The sequence below is a fragment of the Bombina bombina genome, chromosome 6, assembly GCF_027579735.1.
Source record: "Bombina bombina isolate aBomBom1 chromosome 6, aBomBom1.pri, whole genome shotgun sequence".
Taxonomy (NCBI): Eukaryota; Metazoa; Chordata; class Amphibia; order Anura; family Bombinatoridae; genus Bombina; species Bombina bombina.
The window spans coordinates 783224296-783242603 of NC_069504.1; the positions used below are offsets into that span (position 1 = coordinate 783224296).

General features: G+C 37.3%; 1 protein-coding gene and 1 long non-coding RNA gene across 2 annotated transcripts in view; one reads left to right on the forward strand and one right to left on the reverse strand.

The window, feature by feature from the left end:
• Positions 1 to 14818, reverse strand: part of LOC128663661 (bromodomain-containing protein 4B-like) — a 777540-nt gene extending 762722 nt beyond the window's left edge. The window contains 1 exon segment of the mRNA XM_053718097.1: positions 14668 to 14818. The gene's annotated coding sequence lies outside the window, so the exon portion shown is untranslated.
• A 244-nt stretch (positions 14819 to 15062) lies between these two features.
• On the forward strand, positions 15063 to 17935 carry LOC128662261 (uncharacterized). The gene is made up of 2 exons (XR_008402732.1): positions 15063 to 15133; positions 17522 to 17935. It is a non-coding gene; the product is annotated as an uncharacterized LOC128662261 (long non-coding RNA).
• The last annotated feature ends 373 nt before the right edge of the window (positions 17936 to 18308 follow it).

Below are 18308 nucleotides of genomic sequence, written 5' to 3' on the forward strand. Positions count from 1 at the left end.
ACCCGCTGCCCGTGTGTAGCAAAGGCTGGAGGACAGCTTTGAGAGTTGAGAAGCTGTCCGCCCGCCGCTTAGTACATGGAGGCCAATAAGTCTTCAGATTTCTTTTTCAATTCTGAGAATTAGAAAAGTCCCAATTTTCAGAGCTAAATTACACGAAAAGGCAGAAAATAAAAAATGTATATTACAAAGTTGTTTTTCTACATATAACTAAATATTTTGTATTAAAAATTTCAAGTTGCTTACTGTTCCTTAAATGGATATGAAAGACAATTTTTTCTTCTTTCATGATTCAGATAGAACATTCCATTTTAAGGACAAAAATCTGTAGGAGCAGAGAACAGAGAGGCGCCTTATGGGACAGTATCGTGGTATAACAGTAGATAAGGAAACAGCAAACAGCACACACAGAAGGTCAGGTGTGTGCTGTTTCCTTATCTACTGTTATACCACGATACTGTCCCATAAGGAGCCTCTGTTCTCTGCTCCTACAGATTTTTGTCCTCACTCCTTCCCAAGTGTGCTGCCGCCAATATTGGTTGCTGGTTGCTCCAGGTACTTTGCCCTCTTTGAGACTGGTTTATGAGTCGAGTTTCGGCTATCATTTGTGCGCACCTCTATAGGATATATCCTCTAACTTATTCCATTTTAAGCAACTTTCTAATTTACTCCTATTATAAGTTCTTTGTTCTCTTGGAAACCATTTAAAAAAAGGCAGGAATGTAAGCTTAGGAGCCGGACTATTTTTGGGTTAGCACACTAGGTAGCACTTGCTGATGGAGGGTACATTTAGGTTTCATATCCCTTTAAACATTTGCAGAGGGCAAGAATATAATTGAAAAATATTTGGGCATTATAGTACTGGTACTTAAAATGAAAGTAAATCCTAGCGTTTTACAAACGCTAGGATTTACTATTGAAACAAAGGGGACTTTCATTCATGAAGTATAAGATACTTCATGTAGAAAGCTCTTTTATTTGATTCAATCGATCGCCCCTCTTAGCTCCTACAGCAGCCCATGGCAAAAAAAATTTGGCTAAGAGGTGACATTTTCACCTCTTAGCTAATAGCCGTGCGGTAAAACCGGCTTGGCGCCCATGGGAGCCAGATTTACTGCACGGCTATTGGCTAAGAGGTGAAAAGTCACCTCTTAGCCAAAAAATTTTTTAGCTGTGGGCTGCTGTAGCAGCTGAAAACGGTGATTGATTGAATCAAATAAAGGAGCTTTCTACATGAAGTATCTTACACTTCATGAAAGTGCCCTTTGTTTCAATAGTAAATCCTAGCGTTTGTAAAACGCTTGGATTTACTTTCACTTTAATTTCAAAATATTCACATTCCACAACAGCAATATACATTTAAACCATATGACTACAATATTGATAAGACAATTTAACACTGTTGCAGCTATGCTGTTGTGTTACTTGAGGAATTAGCTACAAGCACATCACCCAGAATTAGGGATGCACCGAAATTTCGGCCGCAGAAAGTTTTGGCCGAAAATGGCATTTTTGTCTATTTCGGTTTTCGTTTTTTTAGCCTGTTATTTTCGGTAAAATTATTTTGTAGCATGTTTCAAATGTGATGCTAGCCTAGAGCTGCTGTTTAAGTTTATTACTTGACTTACTGTTCTGCATATAATGAGTTTCATAGGACTATACTTTATTTGGATAATTGTTAAAAAAAAAACCTGTTAAATATGATTCTGTTACATAGAACTCAATGAAGAATAATACAGTATATTAATATTTATAATTGTTTTAAGTAGGGATGCACCAAAATTTTGGTCGCAGAAACATTTTGGCCGAAAATGGCATTTTTTGCCTGTTTTTTTTTCTTGGTAAAATTGTGTAGCATATTATTGTTTTAAGATATTTTTGTCCAATTTTAGTGTGTTACTTTCAATAAAAGTGTGGGCTTTTTTATTGGCTCTAATTATGCAAAAAAAAATAATTTGAAAAAATACATTTTCGGTATCAGTTTCGGTTTTCGGCCAAGTGCATCCCGGATTTTCGGATTCGGTCCAGAATTTCCATTTCGGTGCATCACTACCCAGAATAGACAGTTAAAGGGATACTGAACCCAATGTTTTTTTTTCCTTTCATGATTCAGATAGAGCAGGCAATTTTAAAAGACCAGTAAACACAGTAGATCTGCATAATCAACAAATGCAAGATAACAAGACAGTACAATAGCATTTACTCTGAATTTCAAATGAGTAGCAGATTTTTTTTCTAACACATTTCAAAGTTATGTATATTTCCACTCCCCCCGTACCATGTGATAGCAGTCAGCCAATCACAAATAAATATACGTATAGTCTGAATTCTTGCACATGCTCAGTAGGAGCTGGTGACTCAAAGTGTAAATATAAGACTGCACATTTTTTTAATGGAAGTAAATGGGAAAGTTGTTTAAAATTGCATGCTGTATCTGAATCATTTAAATTTAATAACACCTGAGTGTCCCTTTAGGCAACTTTCTAATTTACACCTATTATCAAATTTTCTTTGCTCAGTCTCTTGGTATCTTTATTTGAAATGCAGGTATGTAAGCCTACAAGCCGGCCCATTTTTGGTTCAGACCCTGGAAAGCGCTTGCCGATTGGTGGCTACATTTAGCCTGCATGCTCTATCTGAATCGTGAAAAAAAAAAAATTGGGTTCAATATAACTGATAAACCCAGAATGATATATTTTCACACTGCTTGTTCTTAAAAATTGACAAATGTACTCAGGCAAGTTGCTGATAAGAGTGGACTTTTTTTTTAAGCTGCTGCAAGAACACTTTCAAATGTGTTGAGCTCTATCCTATCCAGACTGTGGGTTGGTTTCTGCTGATGCCTTCTGTTTCCCTAGTATTTCTTTAATCAATAGTGCAGTACTAAAACTTTCAGTAGAGATTTTGACAGCAAAAAAACTATTTCAAAAACAAAAATGACTATTTGTAAACAATTTATGGAAAATAGACAAAATGGATAATTTGGAACACAATAAAAAAGGGGAAAGTTCCTTGCTGAAATACAAAAAAAAAAAAAAAAAAAAAGCCATATAAGCCGAGTTTTCAGATTGTGGAATCAGCCAGGATAGACCAGTACTAGCAACAATTTATCAGCCAGATCTGCTATATAAATAAGTACTGTACTGAATGACTTGACAAGTTTGTCAAAATTCTACAACACTCACAACTCTATTTTAACTACTTGGTACCCAGGACAATCAAGGGTTTAAATTCCCAGATAATAGTGGTTATTTAAACCCCTGGACACTTATAGCTGTGAACTAGAGCAATGAGCATGGCTGCTGCTGAAAGTAATGGTTGGAGTGACCCAGCTGTACTCTTAAGTGCATCCTAACAAGAAAGGGAGAGGTGAGTTCATAAGCTCCTTTAAAGAAACTGAGGGGGGAGAAAAAAAAAAAAAAAAAAACTTTCCCCAATGCCAAAGCCCATAGGCTGCAAAATTCAAAGCATTTCCAGATAGACAATTTTGATACTAAATCTTCCAACAATCTGGAAATTAAATTACTAAAATACAAACTAGCGAAAAATACGGACACAATCTAATTCCTAAGGAACAGAAAAGTTATTAAATGTTCTCCATTCTCATGGTATTCTTTGCTTAAGAGACTACCCAGGTAGGTGGTGTGCATATGACTGGAGAGCTATTGGCAGCAGTTTTGCAAGAGTGATCTTGAACACTAGATGAGTTTGCACAAAGTATAACAATGTTACTGTTTCAGCGGATGTGAGGTCGGGGGGGGGGGGGGGGAATAAAATTATTTTTGAGGGCGGGGAAAGTTTACATTGCAGCGTATTTTTACAAATACTTAACTTTCTCTTCAGCAAAACTGGATCGGCGACCCCCCGCCCGCTTCTCATGCTTTACTTACACAGCGATGACAAAACCGGCTTCCTACGGGGTGCACACCATGATTGGAGGCGGCCGGTTTCGTCATTGCTGACGTAAGTATAGAGGAGCAGAAGGCGGTGGATAGACGATCTGGCTTTGCAGAAGAGAAAAAAAAAAAAAAAGGTATTTGTAAAAATACGCTGCAATGTAAAATTTAATGAATTAAAGTGTCCCTGTTATTTAAAAGTATTTTTAAAAACCAGGCACTAATTCATGAAAGTTTACATTCACCTTAAAGGGACAGTATACACTCATTTTCATATAACTGGATGTAATAGACACTACTATAAAGAATAAGATGCACAGATACCGATATAAAAATCCAGTATAAAACTGTTTAAAAACTTACTTAGAAGCTGTCAGTTTGGCTATGTTGAAAAGGTAGCTGGAAAGCCCACTGCAAGTGGCAAATAAGACACTCCCCCCGCCCCCTTCTTTTGCATATGAAAAGACCCTTTACACAAACATGAGCAAGCTGGAGAAGGTAGCTGACAGTATTCACATAAAACTTTGGGGCTTGGTTAGGAGTCTGAAAATCAGAGCAATGTTATTTAGAAATAAGCAAAACTATACATTTATTTAAAAAAAAAAAAAAAAAAAAAAAAAAACTTTATGGGCTTTATAAATAGATCATCTACAAAACAATTATGCAAAGAAAAATGTGTATAATGTCCCTTTAAGATACATTATAATTCAAAGGTTATTCAGCCTGAGATAAAGATTTGTTATGAATTATGTAGCATGAGGCTGTAATGTTTATTTTTTGGTAAATTAATACCATTAATCCATTTGCAATGTCATGCTCACCCAGATGTTTGTCACATTATTTTGGACATTTTTTCTATATTACATATTCTTTGGTTTTGTAGTTCCCAAAATTGTGAATTTGTGTCTGCAGACATAACATGATCCCTATTCACAGCAAAAATGGTATATAATAAACATACAATGTTTCTTTTAAAATTGAGATAGAACATACATTTTGACACAACTTTCCAGTTTACTTGTATTATCAAATTTGCTACATTATCTTGGTATCCTTTGTTAAAGGAGGAGCAATGCACTATTGGGAGCTAACAGAATACATGGGGTGAGCCAACGACAAGAGGCATATGTGCAGCCACCAATAAGCAGCTAGCTCCCCCAGTAGGGCTGCTCCTGAGCCTACTTAGATATGTTTTTTTCAACAAAGGATAAGAGACAAAGCAAACTAGATAACAGAAGTACACCGGAAAGTCATTAAAAGCTGCATTTTCTATGAATTATGAAAGTTTAAATTTGACTTTACTGTCCCTTTAAATCACACAAATAAAATGAATGCTAAAGAGACAATGCAACACCACTTAGTCTGAACTTCAAATGAGTAGATTTTGTCTGACAAATTTCAAAGTTGTCTATTTCTACTCCTTATGTGACAGCCAGCCAATCACAAATGTGTATAAGTGTATATTCTGTGAATTCTTGCACATGCTCAGTGGGAGATGGTGACTCAAAGTGTAAATATAAACACTGTGCACATGGAAGTAAATTGAAAAGTTCCAATCAGTACTAATAAATTGTTTTCCCAATACTATATAGTGTCTTGCAGCTCTATAAGCATCTGTGTTGATAAAGATGCATCCATACCTTGGGGTAACTAGCGGATTATGTTGGCCTTCTATAGCACTACATATTTCGATTTTTAAAACTGCTAAAATGAAGCACCCATTTTGGATTAGCTTACATAGGTTACCACACAGCAGACTGGAAGCTCTATTCATTTCCCTCATGTTTCAACAGCCTAATCACAGTAGCTGGGTATCACAAGACAAAAATAAATCATACTGATGTACAAATTGTGTTTAGCTCACAGAGCCCCCTCAACGAGCAGCCTAGCTCACAGAGCCCTCTCAAAGAGCAGCCTATATTATAGAGCTGCAATGAACAACCTACAGTATCCATGCTCAATATAGCACACAGCTCTCAGAAAAGTAAAACGAGCAGTTGTGTCTCTTCGGCATGCGGTTTTACAAATTCATCACCATGGAAACAGTACGGTGGAAGGCAAAATAACCAAGCCAATGTAATGCCGTGTCACTATACTACAGCAGCATGTGAAAACTCAAAAAGGACCTCTTCAAAGTGTTATGTATAATGACCCGTTTCCCTCCCAAGGTGGGCTCCTGGATGCCTGAGCATCTGGTACATATTGCCTTGAAAATGCAGCACTTACTGAGGCAGAAGCTGGCTGTCCTATTGCATAAAAACACTCCAATGTATGCACTCCAAAGACAAAAAGGTCATCTAGGGGTGCATGAGATTATATATTATAGCACTTACAATGATCAAATGACTCCATACTTCATAGCAAACAACTTTAAAAAGGGATATAAAACCCACATTTTATTCTTCTTATACTTTATTAAAAAGGAGCAGCAATGCATTACCGGAAGTTAGCTCTACACATGAGACATGGACGTTATGTGCAGCCATTAATCAACAGCTAGCTCTCAGTATTGCATTGCCGCTCCTGAGCCTGCCTATGTATGCTGTTAAACAAAGGATACCAAGAGAATAAGGCAACGATACCAGAAATATTGGAATATGTCTCTAATCACGAAAGATTCATTTTTGACTTTACTGTCACTTTACAGGGACAAAATCAAAATTTATGTTTTAGGATTCAGATAAAAAAAAAAAAATATTTCCAATATACTTCCATTATCAAAACACCTTATATCCAGCTCTTACTGAGCATATCCAAGTGTGCAATATATAATTATATGAATTTTGTGATTGGCTGATGGTTGTCACATTATAAAAAGGAGCAGGCAAAAATGGATTAAATTTAAAAAATTACCAGAAAACATGCTATTGCATTGTCTTTTTATGGTGTATTTGTAATTCCACAGTAGCAAGGCCTAGAAAGAAACTGGCCCTGCTATGCTTAGTTTCACGTGTGGCTGGTAGTGGCCAGCAATGGAAAGTGGGTAAGCCCATAAATGTCTTGGCTATAAAACAGGGCAGCAAATCCTAATGTTAAAGAGCAAGTGGCTCCCTAGCGCTTGGGTTTGTCAGACCTCGCTTTAAAAAGGGACACCAAACCTAAAGTTTCTCTTTCATTAAGCTTAAATTATTAATTTGCTTAATGAAATAAATATCCTTTATTGAAGGAGCAACAATTTACTAGTTGGATTTAGCGGAATACATTGGTATGTCAATGACAAGAGGCATATATGTGCAGCCCCAATCAGCAGCTAGCTCACAGCACCTAGATAAAATTGGAAAGTTTTTTATGCTCTATTTTAAAAGAAAATTGTTAGGTGGTTATGTCCCTTTAAATATACAACAGCAGTAAAAAATATAAAAATGTAAACATTACCAATGCAGTCTCTCAAACATAATGCTGTTTTTATTGGTATTTTTAGTACCGCAAGGATTAACAAACCCTAGAATCCAGAGAGCAACGGCTCAGTTTTACTTTCAGTTTTACTTCTGGAAACTAAAATGTTTGTTTATGAACATACAACTGTTTGGCTTCTCAATCTCAAATCTGTTTCAGATAGTCGCAATTTGAAAGATAAAAAAACAAAAAAAAAACGCATTATCCGCACAATCAAGGAATGCTTCCTTAGACTGTTTATTTTAAGAGGGCGATTAATCAAGCCCTTTCGGCAGGCTTCACCTGCCTACGGCTGCAGGTTCTTGCAAGAGAACCTGCAAGCCATTTTTAACAAGCAGTGGTCATTAGAAGGCTGCTTCCCTACCCTTTTGAAGCGAATTTTAATCTCCATAGTCTAGTCCGGCCGGGGATATTGATAGCATCTGCCCGCGCGTGATTGGCTGTGTGCGGGCAGGATTGCACACAAAATAGCGCTCATGTGCAATGTTGTATTCCCGCCAGGGGAATACAGCCCGTCAGAGGCGCGTATGTGTGCCCCTGTCCGTCCAAAAACTGCATCATTTCTCATTCAAATACACATCTAATAAAAATTAAATAAAAGCATCGCTCCACCTCTCCAACACTTTAATTTTGACAGAACACCAGCACTCAACATTCAAAAGATGCACGAAAAAGGATAGAGATATATATATTATATATAGATGATAGATATATATGATATAGATATATCTCATCAGTGCTCGACAAATCTGTTTAAAAATTAGGAGCCAGACAGTGGTAGTTGTATATAGATGAATAAGCCAAAAAGTTAGGAGCCAGTGGCTCCCTGGCTCCTGAGGAGATAGATATCCTAACTTTATTGTACAAAGTTATAATAGACCAGACATAAAAAAAAAAAAAAAAGGTAGATAGGAGGACTTTAACCTCTCCGAATCATACGCGTTTCATGTGACCGAATGTACCTTAGCCCAACTAGCTATTTGTAATACTACTGAACGAATCAATGCTTACAATTTCTAATGAACTGACCCCTTCCATACCCAAATGAGAAACAATATGGGCAATGTAAGCCAAAAACATACATATTAAACAGCTTGATGTCTTTAAATGCTAAATAAAAAGTATTTAAATTGAAAATGAAACAGCATTACAGGGACATTAAACCCAAACATTGTATCATGATTCAGACAGATCATGTGATTGTAAACAACTTTCCAATTTATTTCTATTATCTAAGTTAATTTGTTCTCTTGGTATCCTAAAAAAAAAAAAAAAAAAAAAAAAAAAAAGTACACTCAAGTCAAAAGACATTAAACCCAAACATTGTATCATGATTCAGACAGATCATGTGATTGTAAACAACTTTCCAATTTATTTCTATTATCTAAGTTAATTTGTTCTCTTGGTATCCTAAAAAAAAAAAAAAAAAAAAAGTACACTCAAGTCAAAATTAGACTTTAATGATGCAGATTGAGCATGCAATTTTAAACAACCTTCCAATTCACTCCCAATTAACCAAAATGTGCAATACTGCATACACACAGTATCTTACAGAAGTGAGTACATCCTTCACATTTTTGTAAATATATCTTCATGTAACACTGAAGAAATGACACTTTGCTACAATGTAAAGTAGTGAGTATATAGCCTGTATAACATTGTAAATTTGTTGTCCCCTCAAGATAACTCAACACACAGCCATTAATGTCTAAACCATTGGCAATAAAAGAGAGTACACCCCTAAGTGGAAATGTCCAAATTGGGCACAAAGTGTCAATGCAAACAAAAGTGAGTACACCCTTAAGTGGAAATGTCCAAATTGGGCCCAATTTGCATTTTCCCTCCCGGTGTCATGTGACGCGTTAGTGTTACAAGGTCTCAGGTGTGAATGGGGAGCAGGTGTGTTAAAGTGAATGTAAATTGTGTATATATATAGCATTTTGGTATACAATTAAATCAGCCACTTTTTTGGCAAAAATTGAAAGAAAAAAAATATTTTGATTACCAATTTTTGTCCGTTTTATGGACCAGCTCCTCCCATCCACAACTTCCTTATTTATTTAAATGTTGCGTATACAGCGGTCCCACCCGCTGTTTACGTAGAGGCAATGCGCGCTCACGGCTTTCAGAACATCCGCGCATGCTTTACACGCTGATGTAGTTATTATATATATTGCCCAATAACGTTTACTATTTTAGGATTAATAATGCATTATATTGTTTTTAAAATGTGTGCCCCTGTACGATCGCTACTTACCTTGCGATCCAAGGTAAGTTAAGGAACAAATTATTAAAACCCAAAAATGTTTAAGAGTGCATGCGCAAAATGTGAACGCGCATCCGAGATCAGCGATAGAACAGCACTCTAACGCAAGCACATTATGGACGTGTGATGTAGAGAAAAGGGGTTTGGTCCCCCGGGGGGGGGGGGGGGGGGGGATTAAATGATTGGTTGACCAGATCGAGCCTACTATATCAATCAATAATCAAAGATGGCGGGTGGAGGATTAAAAGTACGATCACAGGGATATAATTACAATATACTCTGTAATTAAAAACTTTATTACAAAAAGCATGAATTAAAGTACACCTATTTTGAGATAAATTTTAATGCTGCATTTAGCAGGCCGACTGACTTTACATTCACTTTAAATTTAGTGAATGTAGCCAAGATCCTGAAAATGAGCTGCAGCACGGTGGGCAAGACCATACAGCGGTTCCACTCAGAACAGGCCTCGCCATGGTCAACCAGAGAAGTTGAGTGCACGTGCTCAGCATCATATCCAGAGGTTGTCTTTGGGAAATATACGTATGAGTGCTGCCAGCATTGCTGCAGAGGTTGAAGGGGTGGGGGGTCAGTGCTCAGACCATACGCCACGCACTGCATCAAATTGGTCTGCATGGCTGTCGTCCCATAAGGAAGCCTCTTCTAAAGATGATGCACAAAAAAGCCTGCACACAGTTTGCTGAAGACAAGCAGACTAAGGACATGGGTTACTAGAACCATGCCCTGTGGTCCGATAAGACCAAGATAAACTTATTTGGTTCAGATGGTGTTAAGAGTATGTGGTGGCAACAGGATGAGGAATACAAAGACAAGTTTGCCTTGCCTACAGTCAAGCATGGTTGTGGGAGTGTCATGGTTTGGGCCTGCAAGAGTGCTGCCGGCACTGGGAAGCTACAGTTCATTGAGGAATCCATGAATGCCAATGTGTACTGTGACATACTGAAGCAGAGCATGATCCCCTCCCTTCAGAGACTGGGCCACAGGGCACTATTCCAACATGATAACGACCCCAAACACACCTCCCAGACGGCCACTGCCTTGCTAAAGAAGCTGAGGGTAAAGGTGATGGACTGGCCAAACATGTCTCCAGACCCAAACGGTATTGAGCATCTGCGAGGCATCCTCAAACGGAAGGTGGGGGAGCGCAAGGTCTCTAACATCCACCAGCTCTGTGATGTCATCATGGAGGAGTGGAAGAAGATTCCAGTGGCAACCTGTGAAGCTCTGGTGAGCTCTGTACCCAAGTGGGTTAAGGCAGTGCTGGAAAATAATGGTGGCCACACAAAATATTAACACTTTGGGCCCAATTTGGACATTTTCACTTAAGGGTGTACTCACTTTTGTACAACTGTTTAGACATTAATGGTTGTGTGTTGAGTTATTTTGAGGGAACAACAAATTTGCACTGTTATACAGGCTGTACACTCACTACTTTACATTGTAGCAAAGTGTCATTTCTTCAGTGTTGTCACATGAAGATATAATAAAATATTTACAAAAATGTGAGGGTGTACTCACTTTTGTGAGATACGGTGTGTGTACATACACACATTTGTGATTGGCTGATGGCTGTCACGATACAGGAGTGGAGGAAATAAGACTTAACTTGGAAATGTATTTGTCAAATAAAAAGAAAATATCTACTTTGATGCAAAGCTACTGCATTTACTGGTCCTTTATTCAAAAAGCATTCCTAGGCAGGTTCAGGTGCAGCAATGCATTACTGAGAGTTAGCTGTTGATTGGTGGCTGCACCTAAATGCTCCTTATCATTGGTTCACTAGAAGGATACCAAGAGAATGAACAATTTTAATAGAAGTAAATTAGAAAGTTGTTTAAAACCACATGTTCTTTGCGATTCAAGAAAGAAAAATTGTGGGTTTCATGTCCCTTTATCAGTTCTGCATCTCCAACAAAGTGTTCCAACAGGAACATGCACTTTTCAAGGAACTCTCTGAAATTTCCTAATTAGATTAAAAGGAAAGAAAAGTCAAAATTAAACTCAAATTTGGTAGAGCATGAAATTATAGACCAATTTCTAATTTACTTCTATAATCCATTTTGCTTCTCTGGATATCCTTTATTAACCCTTTGAGTGCTAAGCACTTTCCCACCTGGGTGCTAAGGTAATTGAAGGCTTTTTTTAATTTTTATATATTTCTTTTCAGATCCCCAAGACTTACGCCATTAGAAAGGTTAGGTGATTACCTGTTTAACGGTGGGTCTTGGGGGTCTGTAGCTGCTTAGATGCCTGAGATAAAGGCTTTTAAGCAGCATGCCCCCTTTCCCTATACTTTGTATTGTGAATTGTTAATAAAGTTGTGCAGTGACGTCATTGCGCATGACGTCTCCGTGCAAAACGTGAAGCCCCGGCGATGCCTGTCACTTTGCAGGCCCAATCGCCGGGGTAGCAGCCCCCAGATCTCCCTCAAGGTGGGAGTGCTAGTGACGGCTCTGAGCCGTCATTAGCACCAGAGTGGGAAACTGACGGCTCAGAGCCGTCATTAGCACTCAAGCGGTTAGAGTAATTTTTGGTGAGTTCAGGAGCGTGCACTTGACTATCCCTTTAGCAGCAGAGTTTACAACATTGCTATAAACAAAGTTATACATAGGATCTCAGGAGTGTTCACATCTTTAAGCAGTCTATAAACCCACCTAGCTTTACTCTTAAAGGGCCATCCATACGAGTTTAAAAATGACATGCTCTAAATCATTAGAGCATTTATATTTTTACGACCATTGACCCTTCTCTACTGTGTGTTAAAGCCCTGCAGAGCAAATAAGCTAGTCAGAAAACAGTGTATTGCTGTTCCCAAGCAGTACCCACTGATCCTCAAATCAGCAGCGCTAACTGCACATCTGAATCGTGCGACTAGCACTGTGTTTGGAAGAGCAGTGGTTCCGCTCGGGACTAGCAGTGCACCACAGGCCCTAAGTGGCACATCCAGTGAGTGTAACCTTTGTGGTGTTAAACACACAGTAGAGCAGGGTAAATAGTCGGAAAATTATATGCTCTAAGATTAAAGCAAGGGTCGACAAATCTTTTTTTCAAATTTAAGTGCCAGTAAGAAGATTTCGGAGCCAGGCAGCAGTATCTGTATAAAGATATATGGAGACTAATACAAAAGGTTAAGAGACAGTGATAAAATTATAGGAGCCATTGGCTACCTGGGTTTGTTGAGCCCTGGATGAAAGCATAATTTTTTACTGATACAGACCTTTAAAAAAACAAATTTGATGATAAAAGTAAATTGAAAATAGTAAAAAAAAAAAAAAAAAAAAAATCACACACATATATATATATATATATATATACACATATACACACACTTTACTGAGCACCTTGAATGACATTAACAACCTCTAACTACCTAAAACTAACAAAGTTGTCATAATCCTTACCCTTGACAAGCTTACTGTACCCCATATGCCTGACTGTGCTCACTAAGTTCGCACAGGCGAGAACACAGCAGCTGCCACATGAAGAGCAGTGTTGCTCTTTTACACTAAAAAAGTTTATATTGCATCCAGTATTGCATTGCTTTATCCAAAAGAAGGCATTCCATTTTTTTGCAACGTTCTTTCCTATCCTGAATAAGGTAATGTTTTCTTGTTGCTTACTGTTGCCTGTATCTATTAACCAATACAGTCAGGGGGAGTGGACCCTTTACAGCCAGTTAGTTTTAGAGGAAAAAAAAATACACAACAGACACTGTATAAGTTTAAATAGATTTCCAACACATTTATATGCTTTTACAGCAAGCACCAGGGATAATTCTCCCACACTGTCATCCGTTATTTGTCAACTCGAGTATGAAAAGGCTCTCTCTCTTCCTCAGAAATTAAGACCTTGACAAATCCCAAGAACCAGAGGGTGTATAACTTTCATGTTAACGCCTTGTACTACAAACCTAAAAGCAAAACATGTTTGCCATGTTCCCAAAAATATAATTAACTGGCTCCTAAACTTGGCAACCCTTATTATGCATACTTAAAAAAAAAGGTAAAACAATAAAGTGGAAAAAGATGTTCTGAAGCAGTAATGTACTACTAGGAGCTAGCTGAACACATTTGGTGAGTCAATGACAAGAGGCTTGTGTGTGGTTACCAATAACCAGCTAGCTCTTATTGGTACATTGCTGCTCTTCAGCCTACCTGAGAATGATCTTAAAATTATTTGTTTTATCTGGACCATGGACGTTTAATATGTTTATTTTAGCATGCAAGACCAGTTACTTTGGATTAAATTAAAATGTATAATGACAACTGCAAACAATTAATACAACAAATCACTATAAACTGAATATATATGGTTGGTGTCACAATACTGGTAACGGTCTCCAATCTTAAGACTCATTAGGTCCATACCCAAAACTGTAATGCATACAGTAAAATAGAAAAGATTCTAGGCAAACCTCCTCCACCATTGGATTAGTATAAAATTAGGTGCAATACATACAATACAGAGACCAGGTGCCCCTTGTTATCACACAGCTAGTCTTAGCCAAACTGCTTCCGTCCCTAAGAAAGGCACAGACGTACGCACATAACGTAAACACCATAAATGTTCGCTCACCCTTATAACGTAATCAGAGTAAAGCAATTACATACATGTATCTGATTATAGGTAAACATACAACAGGCCAAATGTCCAAAGTGCGTATACAACCAGCCAGAGTTAACAGCTCCCGCCAGCACAATCACCATCCTCAAGGCTAGCTCCGAGATTCCACAAAGCCAACCCACAATTTTACGTAAATTGCGTAAAGCCTGTTCAATGTACATTTACAGACAGCCTAAGGCGTTCCTACATGAAACAGCATGCAAATAAGCAAATCTTGTAATATTAACATAACATATCAATGTTACACAAAGGATGCAGTGCGACCAAAAGCCCACAACTTACTAAGTATGAATATTGTAATCACTTCCTCTGCATTATTAGGCACACAAAAACTCAACAACACTACGCAAAAAGCGGATCAGATTCACGCAACTTGCGTAACTCCTCCCCCTCACTTCCCTGGTTACGCAATGCGGGCCTGGCGTACCCCGCGTCCGGAATACATTTGACTGTACACCTTGTACTTACCCGCGTTGCCTTTTCTAGACCCGATAGAAGATCCGGATACAAATACAACCAAGAAAAATGGTAACGGAGCTATCAACGACAGAAATTAACGGCGACACACAGATAAGAGCACTCCCTGAGCTCCTTCCTCACAGAGCGCCGCCGCTACGCGCCGTGACATCACACGCACACCGGACGTGTTTGCAGCTACGCCCACTCAATCAGAATCTGTGTTTCAGGCTCCACCTTCGCAGGAACCAAGCGGAAGACACGCCCCTTCAAAAACGAGGCGTTGTATTTGCTAAGAATGGTGACGCCCACCACGGGAGATTCCTTAGGAAACCACTCCCAGTACTAGAGAGTACCAATAATAGTAAGGTCAATTAAAAAGTGACGCCCTGTTCTCTGAATACCCACATCTATAGCATTAGCTAAGAGAACGAAACTAACTATATATTCAGTTCAGTGTTGTTTTGGTTTGTATCATGTGAGTATAGGATACAGCAGGTTCACAAAATTCTGGGTATAAATATCATAATATAATAGCTGATGAAATAATCTGTTTCTTTTACTATAAATTATAAACCATATTTGACGTTTGGAACAACACAGGAGTGCCCCTTGTGTGCATCTTTAACCATGTGTTATATCTATTCACAAGGATTAACATAGTCAGTAAAAAATATAATTTGTTTTAAATGTGCAAAACATATCAGGATTATATTATTACGCTAAATAGTTTAGCATTTGATTTTAATTAACTTATTACTTATATTACAGTAGATATTTAATATTAAATATATTGCTATAGTATTTCACAAGGAAATTCTGGTATGGAGGACATTTTTGGAGGGTGCACCAGAACCCATCATAGTTTTCAATAGTAAGCTAATTATGTGATGTAATCATGTAATGTGCTAGAAAGTATATGCACAACAGAACCATATTTGACTTGAGTGTTGGAGCATGAGTACCTATAAACTGTCAATGCATTCTGTTTGACCTTACATTTCTCAAAATTTAACACTGCATATGTCTGACCCAGGAGGATTTTTTGTGTGTGTGTATTAAACTTAACTTTTTCAAGCAGTAAATGTGTCTGTCTGGGTCTATACCAGTAACACAGGTTTATTGTTTTGTCAGGCATATAATGACATTAGTGTAAATCTAAAATAATCAAATTGATCCAGTAAATGCATAAATAATTTGAAGACTGTTTATATAGAATTGCAAAATATATTCAAAATATATTGTAGACTTGTTTAGTAGGCCTATAAACATTTCCTATAAGTGGTACATGGACATCCTGTTGCGTTTAAAAAATTGTGGTTATTTATGAAAATGTAAAAATTGTGTGTGATAGGAAGGAGAATATCCTGTTTCATGTGATAAGATCAGCTCAGGTCAGACTTACTGCTGTTGAATTATCTTAGCTTGTTTTACTTCATATACAAGCTAACTATTTATAGCACAGTGTATTTAAATAGCACTCTACTATATTTATATGCTAAGATCAAAATTGCTGATTGTTATATTCTAGGATGCTTCCCTACCTGCCAGATACCTTGCTGTAGTATTATTTGTACAAATCTTACTATCTAAAGCCTCCCTATCTTGTGGAACTATTACCTTTTAGAAGTATTAAGTGGTTGTCGCTAAAACGACCTATTAGATAACTAAACAACAGCACAGAGTACTTAAGTTTGCTTGTGTTATTTAAGGAAAAGCCTTAAATTGTCAGCTATACGCTAAAAATAAGATTACCTCACTATATTCATATGCCAAGACTATAATTACTGTTAAAAGTACATACATGCTAGGCTGTTCACTTATATTTCTAAGATATTCTACTGCGATCTTAGCTACGTAACTCTTTTATTTTTACTCTCTATCCGTGAAGTCGTTATTATTTGTCATTGCCAGCTCTCCCCTATTGGGATATCTTATCAATACACATATGCTAGCCCTAGCTTAATTTATACTCCCACCAACACTATTTAGAATAAAGGTTCACGTATATTTTTATATTCCTTTTTAAGACCCTTAATCACATCTCACTTTCTCCTTACTTATTTCCTCTTGTGGACATCCTAGATGACCGCACTTTTTTAGCACAAGCTTCTTCTCACCAATTCCTTGTTTTCAGTAATAACACTATTCCCCTCTCCACACACGATTTCTTTCCTCGCACAACCTTGACTCACGCTATTTTATGGATAAATACCTAGGGTTTAGCAAAGTTGTTGCCCCCCCAAACAGCAGGATAGAAAAGTCCGGACTAGCATAACTAACTCAGATATGAGCTCTGCAGATAACACATCAATCACTAATAAATACATTGATACTAATAACCTCATCAAACAAATTTCTGATATTTTCTTACCTCAATTTGAGGGAGTCAAGAGAGAACTTACAATGTTAACAAGTGAGCTCAAGCAATTCTCAGATAGATTAGCTGAGAAAGAAAACAGAATTTCTGACATAGATGATCTGTAACACTCACAACAAACATCAATTAACACACACACTAAAAATATACAGACGCTTCAAGCACGCATGGATGAACTAGAACATAGGACTCGCAGAAACAATCTTAAAATAGTAGGACTACCGGAAATTGCTGAATACTCAGACCTCATAAAATTTGTCACTCTTAGACTACCTCAGGACCTTGACATACCAACAGAATCTACCCCAATACTAATAGAGAGGGTACACAGATTCAGAGTAAATAACAAGAGGAGCAATACAACAACACAAAAAAGACCAATTATAGCAAAATTCTTAAACTTTAAGGACAAACAAAAGATCTTATCTCACTATAGAAAAAAAAGGCCCCTTTGAAATTAATAAAGATTGAATCTTTTTGTTTCAGGATTTTTATGCGGAGACTGTAAAGAAAAGGAGAGAGTTCGCTCCATGGTGCTCTCAAGTAATCAACTCGGGATTTCAAGCTACTATGATTTATCCGGCTAAAATTAAAATCTTTCATAATTCTAAGACAATACTACTTGATAAAATAGAGGATGTTAAGCAGTTTATGGAAAATACTAAGGTATAATTGACTTATGAATAGAATCAACTATATGTCTAACAGGATAAGGCACTTGGTATATCTTTTCCTTTTTGTTTTTTCGCTCTCTTTTTCCATTGTTAAATCCATCCTTTTTTTGGCTACAGAAAATATCAATAAATTAAAAATGTGATTAATTTTCTCTCTTGGAATGTGGGGAGAATCTCCTCCCCAATCAAGAGGAAAAAGATAACACACTATCTCAAAAAATCCAAACCTGATAATGTCTTTCTACAAGAGACACACTTGAGCTGCCAGGAGGCAGACAAACTTAGGATGGGCTGGATTGGAGAGGTAGTTTTAGTAGCTGCGATAAATCGAAAGAGGGGGTGGCATGTATTTTTAATAAATACATCCATATAATATCACAAGACAAAGATTCAGACGGGAGATTCTTGAATTTAGAAATAGAAGCTAATTGTTCTTTTTTTACGTTATGTAATCTATACGCTCCAAATGAATGTCAGCCAGCTTTTTGAGACAAGTTATTCACTAAATTAATTATTTTGGTAAATACCCAACTGATTATCGGGGGAGATTTTAATAGTGTCTTTTTTCCATATCTGGAGAGATTAAAAATGAAGAGATC